Source organism: Vombatus ursinus, unplaced genomic scaffold, assembly GCF_900497805.2.
Source record: "Vombatus ursinus unplaced genomic scaffold, bare-nosed wombat genome assembly UNPS02014821.1, whole genome shotgun sequence".
NCBI classification, from domain to species: Eukaryota; Metazoa; Chordata; class Mammalia; order Diprotodontia; family Vombatidae; genus Vombatus; species Vombatus ursinus.
The window spans coordinates 39554716-39571636 of NW_020954599.1; the positions used below are offsets into that span (position 1 = coordinate 39554716).

Sequence of the window (16921 nt, forward strand, 5' to 3'; positions counted from 1 at the left end):
CACATTATTGCCTTATGGCTCTATTCATCTTGTCTGAGACATTATCTTTCTTTGGACACTCTCTCTATATATGCTTCTCCCTATTCTTTGAGGTCAAGGGTTGTCTCTTTTGTACTTATATTACCAGTACTTAGTGTAGTTCCTGACACATAGTAAGTGCTTAAGGATTTTTTTCCAATTATTCATTCATATTGCTTTGTAGCTTGATATTCTGAGGACTAATATCCTGTATGCATTTTTATTTTAAAAGCTATGAATTCATTGAAAAAGGAGGAAAAACTGTTTGATATTTCCTACAAACATTAAGATTAGCATTTTATAAAAGTATAGTACCTTCTTATATACAGCAAAACTCTTACATACAGCAAAACTTCTAACTTATAGGCCATGTCTTAATTTATAATGCTTGACATTGATTTTTGTGTTCAATATAAATAAAATATCCTTAGCAGTGAACTATTGGTAGCTATTCTTTAAATAGTTTGAAGTTTTGTTTTGTTTTGTTTTTCAGGAAAGAGTAAGATATTCAAGCACATTATTTTTATTGTTAAATAAAACCCAAGACTGATACAATTTCAAAAAGGATGAGGATATTCAGATGGACTGAGCTAAGTGTTAAGTCTAGCAATGTTGTGCTTTTGGCCCACAAGATCACAAGCAGAATACCTCATCATACACCAGTGAGAATGTGGCCAAAGGCTTTGGTGAATCACTTAACAGTGAACTTTTTAGCAAATTGAATATGGCCATTGACCTGAGAAAGAAATAGTGCCAATGGTTAAACTCATATCTGCCTTCTAGTTAGAAGAAAAGGGGTTTTTTGTTTGTTTGTTTGTTTGTTTGTTTGTTTACTAACAAGTATGAGTCTTGATTGTCACCTTGGTAGATGAATTTGTGCAAAGGAAATGACTTATTTCTACTTAATTCTAAATCCATTCCTAAAACATCTGCAAGATGAGTAGGAAAACATTTCCTACTAACATTGACATCCATAACTATCTGCTAAGTATTGTAGAATGATAAATGAAATTAAAATAGCACTTATTATTCATAGACACATTTAGTATTTTGTTAGCTATGAATAAATGAAGAAAGATGAATGAATCAATGAATGAAAGACTTTTATTAAGTACTGTACTGAGTGCTGGGGATACAAATAAAAAAACAAAATCAAGACATTCCTTTTCCCCCAGAAGCTCTCACCCTAATTGTGTGATATGTAATAAGAAGTTCAGTGTCTTAGAAAAGGAAAAGGCCTGAAATCCCCAAGGGTGCTATATAGAGGGATGGAAGGCAAGGGCTAGTAAGTCAGATAAGATTGTTGAGATTCTGAAGGGCATAGAAACAGGAGAGATAGTAAAACATAGAGGTAGGCAGCAGAAAGCAAATGGCAACGTCTGGGGATATTCCATTTCACCACAAGGAATGGAGATGGTGAGTCCTGTCTCACCAAGGTGGTTTCAAGGAATGGGCTCCAGGTTATAGAAACCAAGAGAGGGGAAGAGAGTAAAGGGTGATAGGGTATATGTTACTTCTCTACTCTAAAAAGTGTCTATGGTTCCTCATTCATTCAGTTCGTAAGTATTTATTAAACCCCATTCTGTGCTGTGTACTATGCAAGGTTCTGGTAACACAAAGACAAAAATGAAACATCCTATCCTCAGGGAGCTTATATTTTGATGGGAGAAATCAGCATGCACATAGATAAGTAAATACAAAATAGATATAAGGTAACAACAAAGTAAATAGGAAGGTATTGATTACTGGGGTAATCAGAGGTTATGGTACTTGAGCTGTAGATGTGAAAAGAAAAGTTTTCCAGGAATAAGAGAACAGGTTGTTCTGCTCACACACAGTTAGAGATGGAAAGTTTTATTTGGGAAATAGCACAAAGGTCACTTTAGTTGGGACATGGATTACATGAGAAAAGAGATTATATTGTGAAATCAGTATGGTAAATAGGGCCAGTTGAGAAGGTCTTTAAATGATAAAGCTCGTCACCTTTTCCCTAAGGTTTTGAAACCTGTCTCAGAGACCTAGATATCTGTGTGACCCAGGGAAACTGAAATGACCTTTACTGCCTCAGGTCTCAGTTCCTGTAAAATGAAGGTAATAACACCTGCTTCACATTATTGTTGTAAAAAATAAAAGGAGACAGAGTATATAAAAGTCTTCGAGAACTTTGTCAATGGGTCAAAACCTGTCTCTACCCTGTGCGTGGCCAGAGCCTAACAGAGCAGTCTAGAAATAGGAGAGTCAGGAATCAAACAGAAGTTTAATTTCAAAGTGAGGGAAATACCTTGCAAGCAAGGAGAAAGATTAGACACATATGCCAGGGCCCTGCCCATAGTGGAAGGATCTGTTTTAGTGTGGCCAAATCTCAGTACTGCTCAGTGAGCTGTAGCCCGGACAATGAAGGATAACAGCAACAATGAGACAAGTTTGACTCATTAGCATGGCTTCATGACCAGAGCATGAATACAGCAGGTGTTTGTCCAAGCTCAGAGAACACCTGGTGCTGGTCAAAGCGATGCAATGATTATATGAAACAATTCTGGGATTTTGCTATGGCTGAGATCATCCAGAGGGTGAGCGCAAAGGATTGCTGTTAAGCCAAGCTCAGGTCACAGCTTGCTTGTTAGGCCTTAGCTCTGGAAAGCAGTGTGGATGCTAATATCTTGACAACTTCGAAGTGTCATATGAATACTAGGTGTTGTCGTACTTTGCTGTGGTCGTTATGCAATACCCTGAAGCCTTTTCAGTGATTGGTAAATCCTTACAGGGAACTGAGATATCATCAGAAGGCCCAGCTGTGCTGCTCACTCCCTCCTAACTCACTCTCAGATATTCACCACTTCTACAATAGTCATCTCTTCTCTTCCCCACACAGGTACCCCACCATCTTTACACTTCCTCTTGTTGTTCAGTCTTGTCTGACTCTTCATGACTCCATGTGGGGTTTTCTTAGCAAAAATACTGGAGTGATTTGCCATTTCCTTCTCTGGCCTATTTTACAGATAAGGAAAGTGAGGCAAACAGGGTTAACTAACTTTCCCAGGGTCACACACCTAGTAAGTATCTGAGATCAGATTCCAACTCAGGAAATGATTCTTCCTGAATCTAGGCAGAGCATTTTATTCACTGTACTACTTAGCTAACCAGCCTTCTAATCTTCTCACATTAAAATGCATATTCCTTAAGAATAAGGATTATTTTGTTTTCTTGTTTTGCAGTCTCAACTTTTAGTATAATTCCTGGCATGTACTAAACATTCGAGTACTTTATCTCCTATGTATCTGTTTCCATCTCCCACCTCTAGTCATTTTCATTGGTTGTCTCCCATGCCTGGAATGCTTTCCTTCCTAACCTCTTCCTCTTGGCATCTCTGGCTTCCTTCACATCCCAGCAAAAATACAACCTTCTACAGGTCCTGATGTTACATAATATTAGTGCCTTTTACCTGATGATTGTTTGTGTGTAGTTGTTTGCACAGTGTCTCTCTATTGTGAGCTCCTTAAGAGCAAAGATCGCCTTTTGCTTTTCTTTGTATTCACAGAGTTTAGCAACTTGACTGGAAAATATTAAGTGCTTACTAAATGCAAATAGTTATCTTATTATTATCTTATTGTTGCTCTTACTGTTATTGAGGATGAGGAGAGGAGTGATATGGAAAAACAAATTCTTTAGGGGATGGGATAGGTAAGAGAAGAAAGTATTTAAAGGAAGAGAGGCATATTACAAAACTATTATAATAATCCAAGTAAGAGATGGTGTGAGTCTTAAATTGTAGTGGTTGTGTGGATGGAGAGAAGAGGACTGATAAAAGAGATGCTTTGGAAGAAAAATTGAGAAGACCCAGAAACTGATTGGATATAAATATGGGGGGGAGGAAGAATGATGCTTCAACTAGATATAATATTGGAATATTAGAGCTAAAAAGGACTCTAGAAAAGAGGTATCCCAACTGCCTCATTTTGCAAAATAAAAAATATTCAGAAAGAAAGGTTAAATGATTTTTTTACCAGGCTAGTCAAAGGGTATAACTAGAAAAGATGGAATCCAAACAGGTTTCTGACTCCACATTCAGAGCTTTCTCTACCATACTAATGCCTGTGTCTTTTTTATGAAGTCCTTTGTCATCAACTTTTCAATACCTTTCAATACATTCAATACTTTGGGATTCAATTACTAGGTTTGTCTTTTAGCTATAAGAATCAAAATCACATAAAGTTTTAGGAAAGCCATAGAATGGGGGAAAAAACCCTCCATTTTTTTATTTCAAAGTATCAATGACTAAAATAAAAAAAATTCTAAAGGGAATGGAAAATGATTAACTGCAGTAGTAGTGGCTTACCTTGGCCTGGGACACACTTGTCTGCCCTGTCTGTTGTCCTCCATTAATATTATAGCAGGTTCAAGAAGGATCAGAGTTGCTGGTAACAGGTTAACAATCTCCCACAGAGAAAAAACGTCTGTTCGCCTGTCAGGTCCATAACAGCAGGTTTGAGGTTAACTTTTTGCTATCTTTCCTAACATCTTCTTTCCTCCCACCAAGCAACAGACAGACAGCTGACTGCACTCAAAGACATTGTTTTCTCTACAATGAAAAGCTATTGCCAGAGTTCTCACAGGAAGACTCCAATTACCCAGAAACATCAAAAAAGATTCTACCCAGGCATATGTACTGCACAGACCCTTTCCAAACTCAGCTTTAAGCAGAAATGTATTAAAGGTGAATATACTAAAGCAAATGAACCCAAGTACTAAAGAGGAAAAAGGAATGCTGAAAACATAGAATGAACTTACAATATGGACAAATTAAAATGTGAGAAGTACAGGAAAGTAAATTTGAATACTTGGGAAATTAAGCTAAAAAGAGCACTGAGTTTGGAACACAGAATGTTTTATTCTGGGCTATATGGTTCTGAATTCCTTTATCTCTGCTGGTAACACAATTTTTCTATCATTGCATGGCTTAGTCAAAGGCCAAGATAGATGCTTGACTCCTAATTATTAATAATAGTAATCAAGAGCAAAAGTGTGAATTCTAGGATATCCAAAAAATTCCACAAAGGAGACCTTTCTATTCTACCATCTACACTAGTGCCCTTTCAGATATTCCTATTTGAGGGTACTCAATCACTGCAAATAGTAATAGGATTAAAGAAAAATACTTGGAAGGAGGCCTCAGATGTTAGCTAGTCCAGAAGTTCAATTTTTTAGATGAGGAAACAGGTCCAGGAAATGTCTTGTCCAAGGTTACAAAGGCAGTTAGTCATAGAGGCAGTTTTTGAACCCTGGCCCTCTGACTCCAAAGTGAGTACTTTTCCAATTGTGTTATGTTATCTTCAGTGATATAATATACTAATGACTATCTTGAATCACTATGAACTCCCAGATTATGGTATTCCTGATTTACATGCCTGAAGAGTACTACCAAAGAAGCTTGGTACATGTCAAGGCTAGGTTGTCTGTATTGGTCATATGAGAAAATCCTTTCTTCAGGAGGAGAGATATCTCATTTGTAGTCATAAATAGAAATTTGGCACTGGGGCACCTTCATATACTATGAAGAGGGCAAAAGGCTGGAAAGGCATTCTCAGTAAGGAAAAAGAGATAGCAGAATATGCATATCCTATGGTGTGAACAAAGAAACTGTATAACACTGAAAGTTACTAAAACAAAATGAAATCACCTCAGTCATGATCTGGTTCTTCCTATTTTAACTTACTGCCCTTAATAACCAAAAGAAAGCAAGAAGTTGCAACTAAATGGAAGGAGAATAATAACAGTAGCTAATAATAGTTGGCATTTACATTTAAGGTTTGCAAAATACTTTACATATACTATCTCATTTGAGTGTCCCAACACCTCTTCTAGGTAGGTACAAATGCTATCTTCATTTTACAGTTGGGGAAACTGAGGCTGCAAGAGATTAAGTGGAATGCTCAGAATCACATAGGTAGGAAGTGAGGTGAGGTTTGAATTTAGCTCTTCATGACTCCAGATCTGGCACTCTGTGGACTGCCTCACTTACACATAAGAATGGCTTAAAGATGCTCCTTAGAGAGAGAATTTAAAGAAGGCTTTGATGAGATGGTTTACTCATATACCCAGGAGCTACAGAAAATATTATTACATGATCACCATGTATTCCAGAACTAACTAACTAAGTGTTTGCAAAAAGAATTCCATGAAAATAAGTACAGTGTGGGCATCAACATAGGTTACTGAGGAGGAAGAGGTAGACAACTTGTATAAAGAATTAGGTTAGACCTTAGAGATCAAATTGATATGTACTCTGATTCTTGGTGAGTTCAATGGGAAGTAAAGATGAATATGGAGAGAAATATATGGAAAAGTATAACCTAGGAAAAAGAAATGAAGAGGTGTAAGACTTGCAAGTTTTAAAAAAAATAATCTTGGTAGTAAAAAAAAGTAAAGAAAAATTAAAAATTAAGGATTGGTATACATTGTATATAGTAAACATGAAATGCAAAAATAAAAAGATAAAATAAACTATGTTTTAAAAGATAGGAAAAGACTTGTACTTGATGGGAGGGGGTGTTATCCCTGAGTCATCTGGTTGTGTAAAGTTCAGTATTTGCTAGAAAGAAAGGAAGGAAGGAAGGAAGAAATGAAGAAAGAAGGCAAGGCAAGGCAAGGCACAACTGGGAAATGTAAAAGAATAAAAATAAAAGAATATGCATGTCATATAATTTAAAGGATTTAGTGTTGAACTTTGGAAATGTTATTAGAAATCAAATATGGGAAATGGGCAACAAATGAAATCAACACCAACTATAACAACTTCATAGAGAAGATTGACTAACATAAATGAACTGTCAGAATGGGATTACAAAAGAGCTCAGAAAGCACCTAAGTTAGCAAACTATTGATTTACTTCCCAGGAAAAAGTGACTTACCCAAGCAATATCAGGTTAGAATAAAAATTCATTTTTTTAAATTTTGTGAAGAAAAATAATAATTATAAACAGTATTATTTCACAAAACAGTGGAGGATAAAGCTAGTTTAAAAAATTTCAGGAAGATATCCAAATAAACAAGGACATTAAAGAATGAAAATGGGGGTGAAGGGATTACGAACAAGTGAAAAAGGGAAAATTTATATATATTTTAAATTTTAACAAACTGTTTTCTCCATCAAGTATAGTGGAACCACCACACTTGGACTCTAGCATCAAAGACAAGAAGGGGTTTATAGAAGAGGTAGAAATGGTGCTAAATGAAAATCAGTTAGATTAGATCAAGTAAAGAATATCTATGCTGGGGAAATATAATTGTGAAGTCATTGAGAGATTGATAAACAGAGTTTCCAGAGGAGGAGAATATACCAAAGATGTGGAAAAAATGTGGAACCTTAAAATATACAAAAAATGAAAAAGGTCACCAAGAGAAAATCAAGAACTACCAACATATATAGCTATATTATTCATCTATACTTGAATAGAGGGTATGAGTAAGGTAACAGAAGCTTTTCAAAATGTTAACAGAAGTGGGGGGATCACATCCTTAATACCTCACAATTAATTGAAAGATGTAGAAAACATAAAATCTCATAGTTGTTGTTGGATTTGTAAGAACAAAACACTCTATTATAGACTCTTTTGCAACATAATGTCTCTCATTCATACATAAAAATCATCAAGAATTGCTTGGAATAAATAATAACATTACATAACTCTGTTCAATGATCCTCTCATAATAACCACCAAGTGAGACATCAAACAGGGAGATGTATTTTTGACAAATGTATTTGCCAGGGTGATAAAGAAGATAGAGCACAGCATCCAGGTCACAGAGGAATTCCCCGTCGATAGTGAGATCCTCCAGAAGTTCCTGTTTGTGGATGGCATGACACTAGTTACATTAAATCTAAAGTATCTGAGAATTTCCTGAAGAATATCAGTAATTACTAACAGGAGTTTGGCCTGTCCATCTACTCAGAAAAATCATAATTAATCAATCAATCAATATTTATTAAAAGCCTACCATATGCCAGGTGCTATGCTAAATGAAGACCAAGTGGATGAAAATATAAAAATGGTCAGGTTTTAAACTGGATTTTATTAAATAGAAGATGACATGATCAGACCTACACTTTAGGAAGATAACTTAGATAGCTGAGTGAAGTATGGACTAGACTGAAGGAAAGATGAGTCAGGGAGACAGACAAGAAGCCTACTGCATGGACATGCAGCAGACCTTATCCAACAGTATATATGGATAAAAAAGAAGAAAAATCATATTCCATGTCCTTAAGAAACTCACATTATAATGGGAGAGACAACATGCAAATAAAAGCACATGGCAAATAAATAGTGCCAGTGGAAGAAAATTTCAGAGGAAAGTACTAACAGTGGTGGGAATTGAGAAAAGATTATTGCATAGATAGATAGATAGATAGATAATATGAATATGTATATATATATGTATATATATGTATATCTGAGAGATATGATGAAGATAGAAATGACAAGATATGGAATGGATTGGATATGTTGAGTGAGTATCAAAGATGACAGCAAAGTTGCAAGAGTAAATGAAAGGCAATATGGTGGGACCTTCAACAGTAATAGGAAAATTTGGAAGAGGGGAGGATTTGGAGGCAAAGATAATGAATTCTTTTTTGTACAAGTTGAGTTTGATATGCTATTTCAAGATTCCAAAAACCAGCTTATGACACCCAACTAGAACTCAGGAGAAAAAATAAAGAGTTGGATAAATTGATCTGAGAATTATCTACATAGAGATGGTAAATGAACAAATGAGGGCTGAGGAGAGCACAAAGCAAGATACGTAAAGGGATAGGAGAAGAAAATCCATGACAGAGACTTGAGAGCCAATAAGGTTAGTGAGTATAACATGTACTAAGATTCAGCAAGACTGAAAAATGATGAGACTGGTATGATTCTCTGCTAAACAAGAACGAGGACAGAGAATTATCATAAAAAACTGAGAGAGGTGAGTATTCAAGAGAAGGTCAAAAAAGGTCAAAAAAAGAAAAGAATTAATAAATGGTCTTTAAAATTTCACAATTAAGCAATCATTGGAAACTTTGGAAAGAACATTTTCAGTTGAATGATTAGGTAGGAAGCAAAATTACTGAAGGTTTAGAATCAAGCGAGCAAAGAGGAAGTAGAAGTATCTAGTTTAGACTACCATCTTACTGAATCTATCTGATAAATGAAGGAGAGATATAAGATGATATCTAACAGGGAAAGTAGGATCAAGTGAAAAATTTTAAGAATGGGGGAGACATGAGTGTGTTTGTAGGCAGAAGGGAAGGAGCTCATAGGGAGGGACTGAAAATTAAAGAGAGTGGAGATCAAAGTTGGAGCAATATGCTTAATAATATGGGATAGCATGAGATAAAGGGCACATGAAGATATGTTTGCTTGTGCATGTGATGCAAGTAGAGACATTTATTCTTGTGATTCAAGGATAAAAATGAGATAGTAGGGAGAAAATATTTGAGTGATGTGAGATATGGAAGAGGAGACAAGAAGGAGCTCCTTGTGAATGGTCTCAGCAGGTAGGGCCTTGTAAGACATGAATTGGAGGCGCGAGAAGGAGTACCAAGATTTCAAATAGCTGTTGTAGTAAATGAGAGAGTTAAACAATTAGAGAAGTGTAAAAAAAATGATTTGCTGCAATTGTGTGCTCAACTGTGATGGCTCTATTGAGAATATATAGCATAAATTTGTAATGGACCCACTGAGCAAGGATTTTTTATAAGTTTAGATTGATGTATTTTTTTAATATCATCATACTTTTCCATTCATACCCTCCCCTTTCTCCCTCCCAGAGAGACATACTATATAACAAATAGATTTTTTAAAGACAGCAAAAAAGATGAGGAAACAAATTAGTACAAACGATCAATACTTTTTTTTTAAAAAATCCAAAAACATGCGTAATATACAGCTGTGGACTTCCCATTTCAACAAGTGGGTAGATTGAGGGTGTCTTCTCATATCATCTCATTCAAGTTATGATTGTTCTTTATAATTTTGCTACGTTAACTTTTGATTCATGTATATGACTCTTCTTTCCATTTTTATATTTGTAGTTACTGTGCATACTGCTTTCTTGATTTTACTTATTTCACTCTGCAATGGTTCATGAACATCTTTCCTTACTTTTCTGTATTCATCACATACATCATTTCTTATAGGTCAGTATTACTCTAATACATAAATGTACCACAATTTGTTTAGCCATTCCCCAATGAAAGGACTTCTACTGAGCAGAAGAAGAAGAAGCAAGCAGCAACAGCAGCAGCATCAGACCCTGGCAGCCCTGCTACTGGCAACTGTTCAGCTTGTTCTCCCAGTCCAAAGACTCCAAACCCGGCAGCCCAGCAAATCAAGATGGAGTATTAATGGAAACCCAATAACCAAGGGCTTCAGCAATTCCTGCAGTTACTCAAAGAGTCCCAGTCTCGAGATACCTTCATTCAGTGCAATAAAAACTGGAACAACTCAACCAGTATCCTGATTTTAACAACTACCTAATTTTCATTCTTACAAAATTGAAATCTGAAGATAAACCCACAAGGTTTTTAAATGATCTCATTCTGAAGAATAATGTGAAAGCACACTTTTATAACTTCCCAAATGGAATAACAGATTTCATTGAGTGAATGTCTGAATAATATTGGCGACTCCTCCCCTCTAATCAGAACCACTGTGGATATTCTGATTACAACCATTGCCTCCAAGGGGGAATTAAAGAACTGGTCTGAGCTCCTGACAAAGCTCAGTAGCTTGTTGGATTCTGAAGATTATCATACATGTGAAGAAGCATTTGGAACCCTTCAGAAAATATGTGAAGATTCTGCTGAAATTTTAGATAGTAATGTTTCAGACTGTCCATTTAACATCACGATTCCTAAATTTTTACAATTCTTCAGGCATAGTATTCCCAAAATAAGGTCTCATGGTGTTGCATGTGTCAATCAATTTAGCCTCAGTAGAACCCCAGCTCTGGTGTTACATGTTGATTCTTTTATTGAGGATCTGTTTGCATTGGCCAGTGATGAAGGGCCAGAGGTACATAAAAATGTGTGCTGGGCTCTAGTGATGCTACTTGAAGTCCCAATGGATCACCTTTTCCTCATATGCATAATATAGTTGAGTACGTGTTTCAGAGGACTCAAGATCAAGACGAAAATGTGGCTTTAGAAGCTTAGGAACGTGGGCTTACGTTGGCTTAACGGCCAATCTGCAAAGACGTAGACATCTTTCTAAGTTGATTCTTGTATTAGTAAATGACATTTAGTACTCAGAAATAGATATTATTCTACTTAAAGGTGACATTGAAGAAGATGAAGCTGCTCCTGATAGCAAACAAGATATAAGGCCTTATTTTCATCTATCATGAACAGTGGCTCAGCAGCATAATGACAATGGAATTGAGGAAGAGGAAGATGATGATGACACAATATCTGACTGGAATCTAAGAAAGTGTTCTGCTGTCCTCTTAGATGTTCTGCCAAATGTGTTTTGTGATGAACTTTTGCCACATATTTTTGCCCCTCTTGAAGGAATTGCTTTTTTATCCTGAATGGGCAGTTAAAGAATCAGGCATCTTAGTCTTAGGAGCAGTCACTAAAGGTTGTATACAGAGTGTGATACCACATTTGCCTGAACCCATCTCTCAACTTATTCACTACCTCTCTGATAAAAAGGCTCTTGTACATTCCATTATATTTTGTTTAGCCACTATGCACACTCGGTAGTTAGCCAGGCCCCAGATATGTACTTGAAGCCATTAATAACAATTACTTAAATGTCTTCTAGATAGCAACAAGAGAGTACAAGAGAATGCCTGCAATGCCTTTGCTACCCTTGAACAGCAGGCTTGTACATAACTTGTTTCCTACCTTGCTTATATACCTGACACCCTGGTCTTCCCTTTTAGTAAATACCAGCACAAGAATCTGTTCATTCTTATGATGCCATAGGAACATTAGAAGATTCTGTAAGACATCATTTAAATAAACCATAATATATACAGATGCTAATGCCTCCACTAACCCAGAAATGGAACTTGCTAAAAGATGAAGATAAAGATCTCTTCCCTTTATTTGAGTGCCTGTCTTCATTTGCTACAACCTTGTAGTCTGGTTTCCTTTCATACTGTAAACCTGTGCATCAGTGATGTGTGAATCTTGTCCACCAGTCTCTTGACGAACCATTTTGCACAATTCTCAACCCGATCAATATGAGGCTCTTGATAAAGATTTCATGGTTGTGGCACTTGCTTTACTCTATCTGAAGGACTTGAAGACAACATTGAACAACTACTAGCTCAAAGTAACGATCTAACAATGAGGTACCAATGCATGCAGGATAAAATGTCAGAAGTTCAACAGAGTTCCTTTGCCTTGTTTAGGTGACCTGACAGAGGTATTCTTTCAGCATGTTAAACTTTGCATAGCTGATTTCATGCCAATAATGGGAACCAACCTAAATCCAGAATTTATTTCAGTCTGCAAAAATGTTACATAGGCAATTAGAGAATTCTAGATTCAAGCAGGTATGGACATGCAGCCTTATATTCCAGTGGTGTTATACCAGCTTGTAGAAATCATTATCAGACCCAACACACCAAAGATGTTGTTAGAGAATATAGCAATAGCATTTGGTCATCTTGGTTACATGTGTCCTCAAGAGGTGGCCCCCATGTTACAGTAGTTTATAAGACCCTGGTATAGCTCTCTGAGGAATATAAGATGCAAATGAGGAAAAGGATTCAACATTTCATGGGATTTGTATTATGATCCGTGTCAACGCCAGTGGAGTAATCTAAAATCTTATTTTTTTTTGTGATGCTGTTGCATTGTATATTAGTACAAAAGATGATCACAGAGACATGTTCTGTAAGATCCTTCATGGATTTAAAAATCAAATTGGGGGTGAAAATTGGAGGTGTCTCTCTGATCAGTTTCCTCTTCCTTTAAAAGAACTTCTTGCAGCTTAATATGGAGTTCAATATCATGCACTTAGGCTGCAGTCCCATGATTAAGAGCCCTTCCATCTTGGGAGACAGGAGGGAGTCTCTGCATCCAGGGAAAATGTTACCCTGTACAGGGGGTTCAGGGTAAACCAGTAGAGAATACAGTACAACTCCAATCCCACTGCAAGGGGCAGAAGGGAGGTCTTGCCATCACTATATTAAGTCAATGTTGGGAAAGGTTTTAATATCTGGAGCCTTTGTGGGTGGAAATTTGCCTCCTATTACAACTCCACACAGCATTGTGATGAAGCAAAAAAAAAAAATAGAATCTATTCACAAAACAGCACATTCTGAAATATTATGGGGAATTTGCCAAAATAAGAACCATATAATTGAACCATAGGGATAAGAAAGAAGAAAAATTCTTTAGTGCACAATAAAGGAAACTTAAGAATGGGGGTTACAAACACTAAAAAGGCTTTTTAATTTTTTAAAAAATTTAGTATAAGGGTTTTCTACATAAGTTTTCCTGTTGATGGGATTTCTAGTTATTTGCATGTTAATGAAGAACTACACAAATGAAGTTAATACAAGTTAAAATGGAGCTTGCTACCCATAGTAGAAGCAGGTTCCTGTAAGTAACAATTTAAGTACCCCAAAAGAAGTTGGAAAAAAAAAACAAGACAAATTAGAATAAAATGAAGCACCTTGTGAAATGCCAAATGAGTCACTTTTTTGACCTTTTGGTGAATGGGGGTGGGAGAAATAGTGAAGGGGAATATCAAACTAAAGATTGACATCTTAATTTTACATTTAAAACATTAATGTAGTGAATATAATTTGACTGTTGTACTTCATTAGATTTCATTTTTAAACTAAGGCATTATTAATGTGGAGTTTAATGTTTGGGCATGCATTCTGGCTCATAGTGATTGAAAGTAATTTAAATTAGTGGGAAAGTAGCATGCTTGCATCACTTAGAATGAGATTGGTATTTATTTACCTATGTTACACGATTTTGTGTTGCAGTTTACCAATTCAATATAGCCCTACATTTAAAATTCCTTTAAGAGTCAGTGAATTTTATTTTGATTATGACTACAGATGTAAAGTATTGTAGCTTACATTTAGGCCTTGAAATATCTTTTTATGATCTGTTAGGAATAAGATTGATATGGTATTGCATGTGACTGAGTGAGGTAAAAAACTAAAATACTTGTGCAAAATCTTTGCCTTTGTGCTATTAGTGTGATATGCTTTCTGCATGGTTATATACCACTAATGATTTTATCCAAACTTCTAAAACTAGATTTTATGGTAAAAGATCAGGAAAGGCTGCATAAATGTTTTTTGTATATCACGATAATTGCATAAGTTGCTGACATGGTTGCTATATTTCAGTGTTTATTCCCATTCAACATATACCTTCTAAGCTTTCTTTTTTGTTCAGAGCATGACCTTAAAGAGATGTTTAAGTTATGGATGTAATTCAGGGTCCCTGAGCTGTATGGCTCTCTGAGCCCTAGATACTTACACAGGGGGTGAGTTAAAAGCTACAGAGTGGAAGATGGTTTTCATCCTCTTCATTTCATTTGTTTAGTTTTTCTGTTATTCCATTTACTTACATGAATTGCTATGAATAAAACCTTGTTAAGTTAAAAAAAACTACTTTGATTCTAATTCTTTTGTATCACAGAAAATGCTGCTATAAATATTTTGGTGTATTTGGAGACTTTCTTTTTATCAATGGTTTTCTTGGTGTTTAAGTTCAGTAAGGGAGTCTCTGGTTCAAAGGATATGCACATTTTAGTCACTTTATTTGCACACTTGTTTTCCAAAATATCTGTAGGCCAAGATGGCAGAGTAAAAGCAGTGACTTGCTTGAGTTCTCCCTCAAACCCCTCCAAATACTTGTAAAAAATGGCTCTAAACACATTCTAAAGCAGCAGAACCCACAAACAGACAGAGTGAAACAAATTTCCAGCCCAAGATAACATGGATGGTTGATCAGAAAGGTCTATCACGCTGGGCGGGGAGAGGAGTGTAGTTCAATGTGGGTGTGCCGGGCTCAGCAAACCTATAGTAGGTCTCAGAGAACAGAATCTCAGACAGCTGTGGTGGTTTCCAGACTTCTCAACCCATGAACACTAAAGACTACTTAGAAGGTCAGTAGGAAAAGTCTATGTCTGTGATGAGAGAGAAGCATGGAGTCCTAGCCCCATTCACTGAGCATGGTCCCAGGGAGTGGCTGCCTCCAGAGCTTCCTGGCCCACAGACTGAGGGGGAATCATGTTGCTGATCAGAGGGGGACTGCAGGGATCTCTGTGCTGGTGCAGGATTCTCTTGCTTTGCCCGTGCTTGGATCTGGGTCACAGTTCTGGGTGGCGGTCCTGGGGCGAGCAGGAGTGCTGGTGTGGTGGAGCTGATGGTGGAGCTTGTAGTGGTAGTGGAGAGGAAATCCTCCTCATAGTTCCAAGACAGAAAAGATTGCTTGTGGTCACTCATAGACCAGAGCATAGGCCAGGAAAGGAGTAAACACCTTGCTCTTCATCAAAGCACCTTGGAAGAACTGAAAATTTTCAGGTCCCTAGAAGATTCTCTGAAAACAGCTGCACAAAATCCTGGAGCTTGGGACAGTACATTCTCCACACTGGAAGCAGTCTCTTACCTTGTCAAAGAGTTTATAACACAAGTAATTGACTGAGATCATGAGCAAGCAGCACAAAAAGAATCAGACCATAGAATCTTTCTTTGGTAACAAAGAAGATCCAAACATACAACCAGAAGATGACAATACAGTCGAAGTTCCTACATCCAAAGCCTCCAAGAAAAATATGGATTGGTCCCAGGCCATGGAAGAGCTCAAAAAGGATTTTGAGAAACAAATAAGAGAAGCAGAGGAAAAACTAAGAGTGATGCAAGAAAATTGCTTGCTAAAGGAGACCCAAAAAAATAATGAAGAAAATAATACCTTAAAAAATAGCCTAACCCAAATGGCAAAAGAGGTCTGAAAAGCCAATGAGAAGAAGAATGCCTTAAAAAGCAAAACTGGCCAAATGGAAAAGGAAGTCCAAAAGCTTACTGAAGAAAATACTTCCTTAAAAATTAGAGCGGAGAAATTGGAAGCTAGTGATTTTGTGAGAAATCAAGACACTGTAAAACAAATTCAAAAGAATGATAAAATAGAAAACAATGTGAAATATCTCATTGAAAAAACTGACCTGGAAAATAGATCCAGGAGAAATAATCTAAAAATTATTGGACCATCTGAAAGCCATGATCAAAAAAAGAGCCTAGATGTTATCTTTCAAGAAATTATCAAGGAAAATTGCCCTGAAATTTTAGAACCAGAAGGCAAAATAGAAATTGAAAGAATCCACCAATCACCTCCTGAAAGAGGTGCCCAAAAGAAAACTCCTAGGAATATTGTAGCCAAATTCCAGAGTTCCCAAGTCAAGGAGAAAATATTGCTAGCAGCCAGAAAGAAACAATTCAAGTATTGTGGAAACACAATCAGGATAACACAGGATTTAGCTGGGACTGCAGGGCTTAGAATATAATATTCCAGAGGGCAAAGGAGATAGAATTACAACCAAGAATCACCTACCCAGCAAAACTGAGCATAATCCTTCAGGGGAAAAAATGGTCATTCAGTGAAATAGAGGACTTTCAAGCATTCTTGATGAAAAGACCAGAGCTGAATAGAAAATTTGACTTTCAAATACAAGACTCAAGAGAAACATGAAGAGGTAAACAGGAAAGAGAAATCATAAGAGACTTATTAAGGTTGAACTATTTATATTCTGCATGGAAAAATGATATTTGTAACTCATGAGTCCTTTGTTAGTATTAGAGTAGTTGTAAGGAAATAAAATTATATGTACATATAAATAGATAGATAGATAGATAGATAGATAGATAGATAGATAGATAGATA

General features: G+C 36.4%; 1 pseudogene; it reads left to right on the plus strand.

Moving 5' to 3' along the window:
• Positions 1–1387: 1387 nt before the first annotated feature.
• On the plus strand, positions 1388–13053 carry LOC114024451 (annotated as a pseudogene).
• Positions 13054–16921: the final 3868 nt, after the last annotated feature.